General features: G+C 32.9%; 1 protein-coding gene across 4 annotated transcripts in view; it reads right to left on the reverse strand.

Annotated features, from left to right (window-relative positions):
- The window catches only part of LOC143204765 (ankyrin repeat and SAM domain-containing protein 1A), a 79,983-nt gene that overhangs the window by 40,250 nt on the left and 27,488 nt on the right, over nucleotides 1-12,245 (reverse strand). The window lies entirely within an intron of this gene.

Raw genomic sequence — 12,245 nt, forward strand, 5'->3', positions numbered from 1 at the left:
AGCAAGTTCGAAGGTTGGTAACGCGGGTGGATTGGTACCATGCGGTTCTTGGGTATAAAAGATCACCACCACGACGACGTCTCGCTCTCTTTTCTTTTCTCTACCTTGTAACAGTACCACATCCACAGTACTACCGTACTTCCTTTACCTAACCTAATATCCTATCCATTCTCCCGTCGACCACATGTATCAATGTAAATCGAAATAAACAAGTATTTCTTCAACCAGTGTCTCGTGCAAATTCCTTCCAAAAATAGTACTGATTGTTCGGACAAACAATCGCATCGACAGCCACACATTTCGACCGACCGACCGACCCGACGAACATTCCTACACCATAAAACGAGCGTTGATTTGCTTTGGTCTTGGAGATTGAGGTAACATTTTATGTCGTGATTTTTTAATAAGTAGAAAATTAGTTTGTCGGCACACCTGTTAATGATCAAAATAAATATGGTTTAGCTATCCAGGTATTATAAATGGTGAAACTATTACTGTAACGATCAATGGCAAATTTTTTGTCGTAATTTCTGTAGAGTATATTATTTTAATTATCGTTAAAACTTGATACATCAACATGCTACGAAAGTGTATAATTCATTCAACAATTTTGACTATAAAATACAGTTCAATAGCTGCGAAGTGATAAAACCCTAATTATATCACTTGAGAGATTCCCAATTCATCAAGCAGAATGAACAAATTATCTCGACCACGTTAGTTAGTCGTTAAGATCATCGATTAATTATTAATGCTTGTCACGGCTTAATCAATGTAGGATACTCATAAGTAGGATAAGTCATGGGCTCCACATATTTGCTACAACACGTTTAGTCATAATACGGAAATGACTGGGATAGTAAAAACAATCAACGGCTATTGTCGTGCCTATGATTTGGTGAGAGCTTATAAATTTAATAAACAACGGGTATGAAACAAAAATTATGAACCGAAACAAATAGAAAGGGTGAAATACCCAAATACATCTGTTATTCAACCGATCCCATAACTACACTTCTACTGTATACGATTTTCTATCTCGTCAATTCTTGATTCGGATCGAATGATCAAAATATATAGAAAATGTGTTGTCCCATCTATATTGGCGAACCTCTCCGATAGCTCTTGAATGGAAATGCTATTAGTGTCCTTTTGTTAGTTTCACAGTTAGCACTCACAGTGTCACAGAGGTATTTTCCAGATTCGGGATAAAGCGCCAGTATACTAATTACAAAACGTGACCAACAGTGGAAGAAGAGGACGTTTAATTTTGAGGAATTTTATCAACCGTTTAGATTGAGCTAATCGGAGCTGGTGATCCCATTTCGGATCATGATTTATCAAAGGAACAGGCATGATTTCTAAAGCCATGATCACAGAAACGGATTTTTTTGCAGAATGTTGACATGTTCTCTTGTAAATCAAAAGACAGTCACCTCATGAACAAGTAATGATTCTTTGTGGATCTGCTAAGATCTGCTTTAAGTGCTGCCAGGTGTGTTTGCAACAACTTACAATGTCATAAAAAAGAGCACAAATACCCTTTTAATGTTAACATTTGTATTTAATGTTTTTTAATTTACTAAATATACTCTCCAAATCCAAAGCCCCATAATAAGAATTGGCCGAGGAAGTAAACGACACATTCGATTTTTGTTGTCGGGTAGTGATAACGAAAAAAAAATTGTGGAAAATTATGACGGGTAATGAAACATATATTTTTACGAGAACTGAAATCATGGGTTTCAACAACAAGACTTTTTAAAAGTAGTTTCGGCATACCGGCACAACAGCCAGTATATAGTTCGGATATAAATATTCTATAGCTAAATATTCTACGATTTCGAGCTATTAAGCTCTAGTAATGATCACCCTGTGGTTGAAATTCGACCACAATCTATTAAATTAAACATGTGTAAAATTATTTTCCGAACTGCAGCAACTTCAGAGTATCAAATTTATATTTGAGTATGAGTATATATATTTATGTAAATATGATTTTTATCTTCTTATGTGTTATAAATATAAACATGGAATATTAAATTAATTAATATATATTTGTATATTAATTAAAACAATAACTGACTTTTTGACACTTTTTACAATATAGAAATTCTATTACGGTAATGTATTTCAAATCATTAAATGAACTATTGCCTTCTCTAAAATTCTCAAACTCCCTCATGTGGACTAAATACTAACCAATAAATGAGGAATTAAAATTCCAGAAAATATTTTTAATAGCTCATATTCCTTACAATATTCATTTTAACTCTAGATGTACAAATTAATGAATTTATTACCTGCAATACTAATTAAACCTTTCTTTAGAAAATATACGACTCCAGCAACTGACAATAGTTCTCTAGCAACAATTTTCTCATCCTGTGGATCAATCCCAAATAATATACCTGTAAACTTCCGTGAAACATTCATGAATATTTCAGGAGAGTGAATAAATATCCACTCTACTAATCATCCACAGGATAGTATAAAATATTTTTGAAAATGCTTCTCATATTTATTTAACAACATTTAGAAACATGTAGTTAATATATAAAATATGAGCTGAAAACTATCATACGATTAAAAAAATCAGTCACAAAGATACATCGTGAAGAATTCGAAAATGGAAATCGAAGGAAGCGAGCAATGAGGAAATGGCCGACCCGATATTAAAATACATGCAACCGTATCCGGCAGATATATATCTGTTCTGTCTATACGGCAACATCTAGACGTAATACGTTGTTACAGGCAAACAACCAGCGATGTGTAAAGAAGTCATTCTAGCGAATAAATCCAGAATTGGCACATTGATGAATTTCACAGGTGTATGCAGCAAACAAGCTGTTGCACAGAAACACCCCACAGGGCTCTTTGTGCCTATCGGCCCTGATAGGAAAGTGCAGCGGCATTAGCGCCATGATGCGAGCACCTAATACGATCCGAATGCACATTTCAGCGTTTGGGTTACCGGCTCAATCAATTAATGGTCATTTGCGCTGCTAATTGACGAGCATTTCGCGCCACCGTATGATCAACTTCACGCACATATGAGTGCATTGTCGTTACAATATTAGTTATCTATTTATTATCAGTAGTTTCCTTTTTTAAGCTCGCGTCATTTTTAAATTTGAATTTAATTACCATAGCTCGAGTCTCCTACGAATTATGTCGTATTTATGCAAGTGTATCTAATAAAAAACTGTGAAATAACATTTTTCTTTTAGGCTGAGGGCTAGGCCTGAGAGTTTTCCATTTAGATACTTTAATGTACATTATAACGTATTATGGAAGATGTCATTTTTAGCATTTTTCTTCTTGTATGGTGACCAAAACGTGTCAAATTTCAACGTATGGTATTCTACCATGATAATTTAGTTATATTTGAAGTCCCATTTCTTTGTTCCACATAGTTTCATGTGCTCTACACTACAGGCATCCCAATTACAAAAAAAAACCATCGTTGGAACATTTGGCGACCACATAGTCATTGTGGCAAGAAATATATTAGGCTCTATATCTTGGGCTATAGAAAAACTACAATTAGCAGACAACAATATCTACAAATAGACTAAAAACTGATTACAACAGCAAAATAGCTCAAAATATGTCCATGCCAATTTTGCATTGCAGCGAAATATGTCAGCATCCACCCCGATGTTAAATTATATTTCAAACAACAACAGTTCTTAAGCAAGAACCATTTGAGCTTTTCTGATTTCATCAGATATCAAAAAATAATGAAATTCTTCAAAATGAATTGATGCTAATTAATATTTAAATAATGTTTATGAATCCGAAAAAGCTGCTTGCGAAAATCTAAATACATTGTAAACAGGAGACAGATGATTCCTGTTATTCTAGAATGTTAATCCATATTAAAATAAAATGATGGCATACCTCGTGTTTTTCTTCTACACCTCAGTACACCAGTTCAATCCATTAACAGTTAATTGGGCTAATTGTCGAACCTTTCGCGCATATGACGACGCATTGTCGTTACAATATTAGTTATTTATTTATTAATTAATTTTTTAACTTAATAATTTTATATTTTAGTTACAATAGTTCGAGTATCCTACGGGTTATGTCGTATTTGTGCAAGTATATCTAATAAAAAGCTGTGAAATAACATTTTTCTTATATGCTGAGGGCTAGGCATGAGAGTTTTTCATTTAAATATTTTCATGTACATTATACCGTATTATGGAAGATGTGATGAACGCTCTAATATTACAAACTCTTTTGATAGCATTTTTCTTCATGGACGGTGGCTTCTTGGATTTTTCTTCCTTGTCCCACATAGTTTCATGTCATTTACACTGCTGGCATCTCAATTTCAAAAAACACAGTTGGAACATTTGCCGACCATATAGTCATTGTGACAAGAAATACATTAGGCCCTATATCTAGGGCTATAGAAAAAGTACAAGTAGCAGTCAAAAACGTCTACAACTGGATTAAAAACTGATTAGAGCAGCTTAATAGCTCAAAATCTGTCCATGCCAATTTTGCATTGCAGCGAAATGTCTAGGTGTCCAACGTCGACATTAAATTATAATTCAAATAACAGATTCAAAATTTAAAAGCTGTACTGGTTAGTCAGAATATACTCTCAACCCAAGATCAAATGAGGAATTAAAATTTTAGAAATTATTTTAAAATTTCTAATATTGTTTAAAATATTCATGTTAACTCTTTATGCTTATTTTCTTAATGCTTTGCACCTGAAATAGATTAGAAATTCATTTCAATAAAACTTACACAAAAATCTTAACAAATTTTACAACTACCTCTAATACAATGATATACTATGTCTATAGAAACTTATCAATTACTACCAGTTTTAAATAGAGACAGACGATTCTTGTTATTCTGTCAATCTATCTTAGAATAAAATGTTGGCATATGACATGTATTCCTTCTACACCTGAATATACCGGCTCTGGATTGAGAGATAGATGAGTGCATTGTCGTTACAATATTAGTTATCTATTTATTATCAGTAGTTTCCTTTTTTAAGCTCGCGTCATTTTTAAATTTAAATTTAATTACCATATTTCGACTATCCTACGTTTTACGGGGTAATTACGTGAATATATCTAATATAACTGTGAAATAAAGATTTTTTTATGCTGAGGGCTGGGCCTGAGAGTCCCCATGAGAGTTTGCCGTTTAAATATTTTCGTGCAAATTACCAGGTGTACTGGAAAATCATTAACGGCTTTTTCGAAAAAAAAATACGTATTTTTCAAGAAAATTGAAAAAATATTGAAAGTATTGGCCTTTTCACATCTTTTCAGACATTCATTTATGCATGTCATTCCAAAAAAGATTGTCCATTATCCAAAAATCGAGCCATTTTCTAACTTCTTCGGAATTGGCAAAGTGCTCTTCTGAAAGCGCGCTACCCATTGATGCGAAACTGATAGTCAGGTGGGGAAAGGTCTGGAGAGTAAGGAGCAAGGCGTTAATTTTGGGCGTTCTTCGATTAATTCATGGTTCACACTGATCATTTGTTATCTCGCCACTCTGGAGTTCTGAAAACACCTTCGTAGCAGCATTTCACACACGATTTTTGGAATTTTCATTTACTTGTCATTGAATTGGTATGGCACCCAGATTCCGAATCGGTCGCTAATCTTTTCGTAGGCCACATTTAACGATTCTGCCAATTCTTTTTGAATTTGGGCTGAGTCTTCATCAAATCAATGCACAGAACGCTTCAAACGCACGTTTTCAAGCACTAAACTTAAAATTTTCAGAGAGGTATACATCTATAACGGTTTTAAGCAAAATATTACACGAGCAGCTTTGAAGCTTGATCTCAGTAGAAAATAATTATATATGTGTCAAATTATAACATAAGCTTAGCGACATCTAATATAGATATAGATCATATATAATATTAGATAATATTATATAAGATATATATTATATATGATGATAATACTAGATTAGATATAGATAATAAAGAAAAACCGGTAATGACTTTCCGGTATGCGTGGTATAACGTATTTTGAAAGATGTGGTAAGAAGACGTTCTTAAAAGATTGACGGAAATGTATCAATTTGAACGTATGGCATTCTATCGTGATTATTTAGTTCCATTTTAATTCGCAATTCCTTATTAACAAAAAAGCCATAGTTGATATTTGCCGACCACACAGTCATTATGATAGAAGACATATTCTCTAGGAATATAAAAAATACAAGTAGTAGTTACTAATATCTATAAATGGACTAAAAACTGGTTAAGTTAGCTTAATAGCTCGAAATCTATCCGTGCCAAATTTGAATTGCAGCGAAAAGACAAAAACCTCAGTAAATCAGTAAAGTAAAATAAATCAGTAAATACCTCGGAATCCACCAAAACAGATTCAAAATTAAAAAAGTGTTCTGGTTAGTTAAAAGATACTCCCAACATTGTACTTGTATAAATAATTGTTTAATAGACAAGCAAGACGAGCACGATATTAATTCCGTGCAAGGAAATATGTATTATTAATAATGTATTAATGTATTAATCTATATGTATAATTAATAAAAAATTGAACTACTTAAACTAAAGTTAAGACTAAAACTTAACTTGATTTTAGGTCAAGTAGAGAGTATCTTCCAATTAACCAGTACAGTTGCTTGATTTTGGATTTTGAGATGGATGCCGATGTATTTAGCTGATTCTGCTTAAGGAATCGGACATTTATCAAGTGATATAATTTAGTTTTTGTCACTTTGCCGCAACGCAAAATTAATATGTATAGACTTGGAGCTATCAAACTGTATTTTCCAGTCTCTAGTCCATTTGTAGATATTGTTCACTATACTTTTTCGACAATCTTAGGCAGAGATATATCTTTTCTCATAACTGTGTCATCGGTAAATGTTTCAAATACTGTTTCTTTTGTCGTTGGCATATCAGCAGTGTAGAGCAGATACAAGAGTTGACTCGACACACTACTCTTGGAAACTCTAGTTCAAGCAGGTTTAACTGTTAATAATGCCCCTTCGAATTCTAAATTAACTTTGGAAAAGATACGATTCCAATGATTTGACAGTAATTGCGCGGTAGCAATCACCGTCAAAAACTTGTGAGGCATCCAAAAATATTGTCGGACAGTATTTCCTTTCTTCAAATGTCTTTCCAACAACCGCTGTTACTCTGTACAATTGGCCGATCATTGAGTGGTGATTTCTAAATATAAACTAGAAATCTGGTATTTCTATAAATAGTTTAATACGTTTTATCAGAAGTTTCTCAAATATTTTTGATATGGCAACCAAACAGCTGGTAAGATCCCACTTGTTTACTAAACATAACTATTTGAGCAACCTTAAAACTGCATAACTCAGATGAAATAACATCAATTTCATGAACATTTTTACTACTGAGGTTGCTATAAATTTCTGTAGCTACGTCAATTCATCAAATTTACTTTCACATCTGACCGATAAACAGGATTTGTATCTATTGTAGATAGTATACCATTCGGTTGGAATATGTTAGTTAAATGTTGTGCGAATAATTCAGCTTTTTAGTCTTAAAAATGAAAGAAGATTACTAAATAGGAGTAGCAGCATAAACAACACAACAGAATTTTCAATATTTTCTACTACATTTTCTCCATCTACCTTCAAAAATCAATGGTATGTCAGTAGTATTATGCCAAGTTTGAGACTCTATAATTTATCTATATCTATATACATTTTAGCAAATCTCGAGAAGTGCAGCATTAACCGGAGAGAATAGTTAAATGACACCAAGTCTGATAAGTACACCAGATGTGAGATAACTTGCCAGTGGACTAGTACAAATATTAAATACATGCATATTTTCTGGTCTGGTCAGTGGTCTTTTTCCAATTTAGAAAGCCATTTATTGAGAAAAATTTGTTATACTTATTGTTATACCTTTAAGGCTAATATATTTATCAAAACATTTTCGCCATTTTAGTTAAAAATATTTTAAGGAACTCGCGATTCTGATTTTATTCAACGCATATAACATTCTTGAAAATTCAACGAATTTAGTTTTCAAATGATAATGAGTATTTGTACTTATTCTAATATTTTTTTACTTGAAAAAGGCAAATTGTTCCCATCTTTCTTGTAACAATTTTATGGAATTGGAACATTTAAAAAGCAAAAAGGACTTTCGTTATTTAATAAACAAATAGTTAATGTTAACTAGGTATAATATTTCATTATATGAACTATAAACTTGATTCGCAACTATAATAAATATATTCTTAAATTATATTATTACATATCCGTAATTATAAATTCAATTGGTTGCATAAATATCAATAAATATATATGCTGTACAATAAAAAATATATAAGAATAAATACATTATGCATCACACATGTTTTGTAATGTATAAACTACTCAGTTAAAATATGATTGCACAAAAGATGTTTAATGCGCGATATGATTCAATAAACGGATACAGATAAAGATATAAATAAATTTGCTTTAGCGTCAAAATCCAGCTATATATGAAAAAGTCGTGACTACATTTTAATTAGCGCAAAGTATCATATATTTTTGATGTTTACCTTATACTATACACAAACCAACCGACCGAGATGTTCAAAACTAACCAAAATAAAGCACCACAGACAGTTAAATATAATTTAAAATTAAACTAACGACTTCCTCGTCTGTTACTTCGATGACTTGCCATTGTTAGTATTAAAATTTACCGAAATATGTAGCTAACCTATTTCAAAATTAGTATTTCTAGACCGAAGCGTACGTATTAAAATACACAGAACTGGCGAAGAATAAACAACAAATGCATTTAAATGAATACATTACGATTTTGAATAAGATCTCACTATTTTAGGTGCAATCATTTTTCACTCGCTACTACGATAGTAAAGTGGAAAGTTGCTCAATCTGACACTATAAATGACAAAAAGTTGTTTGCTGTCTGAATGTCGTTGGTTTGTATGACACGATTCTAACTGACTCTATCTGGTAATTTGTTTACATGAATCTTTGCAGTAGAATATCTAAATCTTAAGCGACATAAAAAGATATTTTTCTTCTTATCTATTCTACGCTACGGTAATCTAAAAACAATAAACCACCCAACTTCTAAGCTGTTTGTTGTACTAAGACGGTTTCCATCTGTCGGCCCAGCTTCCCTTCCTCTACGTAAGTCTGTTACTGTTACTGAGATTTATTGAACAAAAACCTAGCTGAAACTTCAAAAGAACTTTCATACAGCTTAGCAGTTTAGTTTTAAAACTGCAGATTCACTGTTTGTCAGACAAAAAGAATAGTGAATTATGCTGTTAAAACCCAACGAAAATATTAGTACATCTATACATCTTAGTACCTAATTAACAGTTCAAAAGAAAAGTCCTCGGCCTGACACATAGATGGCGCTACTAGAATTAAATCCATATGTTTTTTAGTTAGCGCTAACCCCCAAAAGATGCGTGTATAAATTTGACAGGATCATTAGTTTGTGAATTATAGCATCTTGAGTGAAGCTACTTTTGTTATTGTGAAAAAAAATGGATAAAAAGGAATTTCGAGTGTTGATAAAATATTGCTTTTTAAAGGGAAAAAATACAGTTGAAGCAAAAACTAGGGTTGGTGCCGAGTTTCCGGACATTGATTGGTATGCTAAGTTTAGACGTGGTGAATTGAGCAATAAAGACGGTGAACGCAGTGGACGCCCAAAAGAGGTTGTTACCGACGAAAACATAAAAATAATCCACAAAATGATTTTGAATGACCGTAAATTGAAATTAAATCAAATAGCGCACACTCTAAAGATATCAACTAAACGTGTACATCATATCATTCACGAATATTTGGGTATGAGAAAGCTCTATGTCACAATTCATTGGAATTGCTTCTTCATCCACCGTATTCTCCAGATCTGGCCCCCACCGACTATTTCCTGTTCTCAGATCTCAAAAGAATGCTCGCTGGGAAGAAATTTTCGTCGAATGAAGAGGTGATCGCCGAAACTGAAGCCTATTATGAAGCAAAGGACAAATCGTACTACAAAATGGTATCGAAAAGTTAGAGGGTCGCTATAATAAGTGTATCATCCTTTTTTAAGAGAATTATGTTGAATAGAAAAAACTAATTTTGTCAAAAAAATGTGTTTTACTATGGTAGGCCGTGGACTTTCCAATTGACCTGTTTCTTCTATTGAACAAATTGATCGAAATATTGCAAAAAAAAGACCACAAACAGGAAGTAACAGACGCAATATCTTCCTCCTGCATAACAATGCTCGCCCATACGTTGCAACAGTTTTGAAGAATGCACTGTTGCAGCTCGAACACTAACAGTACTTATCAGAGTAATAATTACGACTTGTATAGATGCTCTTGGTTGCATGTCTTGGTTGGCACATCGTTTGCTGATCTCTGCCGAACCAACATCGTTCTTTCGACATGGTATCACCATGTTGCCAAAAGATGGAAAGAGTTCGAGAAAATCATGGAAAATAATTCTATTGATATATATAATTGCTCTCAATAAATGCCTTTTCTAGTGAAAAAATTATGAGAACAGAATGACGAAGAAATCTCAAGCGCTACTCAAGGATCTCATAATTCATTAAATAAACATTTCTGGAGATCTTAATATGAATAATACAAAACAAGTCAAACATTAATTACTGGAAGAGTGACAAATGAAGATAAATAATAAAAATAAAAAAATGGATACAAGTGCTTCTACGGTTGATTCTCTTGAATCAATAACGTAATAAAATTCCCCGCAATACTCCTTTTAACACGTTTTAAATCTATAAAAAAACTCGTTTACATTTCAATGATAAACATTGAACTTCGAGTTTGGTTATGCTACTTATTGTGACGCTATCTGTTGGAAAACTTGTTCAAGGTCCCGATATAAAAACAAATATTCATATTTTAAATAAAAATGTATATTAAGGTTTCCTTATAATGACGATATTAATATATAGAATGATTAAATATATAGTAAAGTCAAAGTGTAAAAATACAAATAAATCTCTAAAAAAGATATTTTTTTAAGATCACTCTTCAATATAACTACTTTTATAGCTTGTTCTATCCACACTAGACTAACGAACGACCTTTTGCCACTTTTATGGTAAAAACATAATAATTCGATCACTATAGAACTTTTTCGGAGATTTCTGGACAAAACTGAAACCAACCCTTTCCTATCCAACCAAAAACTTAATATTATCTTCTCCATCGTTAATACTTAGCAATCTTTCTCGTCATATGTAATAATCATAGCTGAATTTCGTTTTATTTCAACATATATTCAGAAACAAAAACTCAGTTCATCACATTTGTCATTTTTTTGAGCTTGAAGGCAAGACATTGAGGTATATTAGTATAAACTAAATTGATGTTCGAGTATTTATTCGATACATTTTAGTTCAAAATAAGGCAGTGCTCTTAAAAGCATATGTGTCGAAGAAGATCAAATTATTGGCAATAAAATATGAATTGTATTCGAACTGTATACACCTGGTTAATGGGAAGCGGTATGGACAACATGACAAACATAAAAGAGTAGCAAAGTGTGGAGGATAGCAATGTGGAACATGTGAGTACTGACGAATTAACAATGAACAATTAAGAAGGAAAAACTGAAGGAAGAATTTAAACAAATAGAGATAACAGGTCAATTGAAAAGTCCCCGGCCTACCATAGTAAAACACATTTTTGGCAAATTTTATTCAACATAATTCCATTCAAGGGTCAATTCGAAGCCCAATTCATGGATTTTTGACACGGAGCATTGTCTTGGTAAAGCAGCACTTTCTTTTTCTTCAAATGCGGCCGTTTTTCGGCGATTTCGTCCTCCAAACGATCCATTAACGCTATGTAATAATCGCCATCGATGGTCCTTGCTTTTTCAAGGTAGTCAATGAAAATTATTCCATGCACATCCCGAAATACAGACGCCATAACCTTGCCAGCCGACTGTTACGTTTTCCACTCAGAAGTCGATTGGATTTCGGAGTGAAATGATGCAGCCATGTTTCATCCATTGTCACATATCGACGCAAAAACTCGAGATTATTATGCTCGATCATCTTCGAACACTGCTCCGAATCATCAACTCGTCGTTGTTTTTGGTCAAAAGTGAGCTCGCGCGGCACCCACTTTACACAGAGCTTTCTCAAACCCAAGTATTCGTGAATGATATGATGTACACGTTCCATTGATATCATTAAGAGTGTCGCATCTTTTGAGATGCTAGGG

The sequence above is a fragment of the Rhynchophorus ferrugineus genome, unplaced genomic scaffold (assembly GCF_030347505.1).
Source record: "Rhynchophorus ferrugineus isolate W39M unplaced genomic scaffold, kcgeb_rfMv2 rfM11, whole genome shotgun sequence".
Taxonomy (NCBI): Eukaryota; Metazoa; Arthropoda; class Insecta; order Coleoptera; family Curculionidae; genus Rhynchophorus; species Rhynchophorus ferrugineus.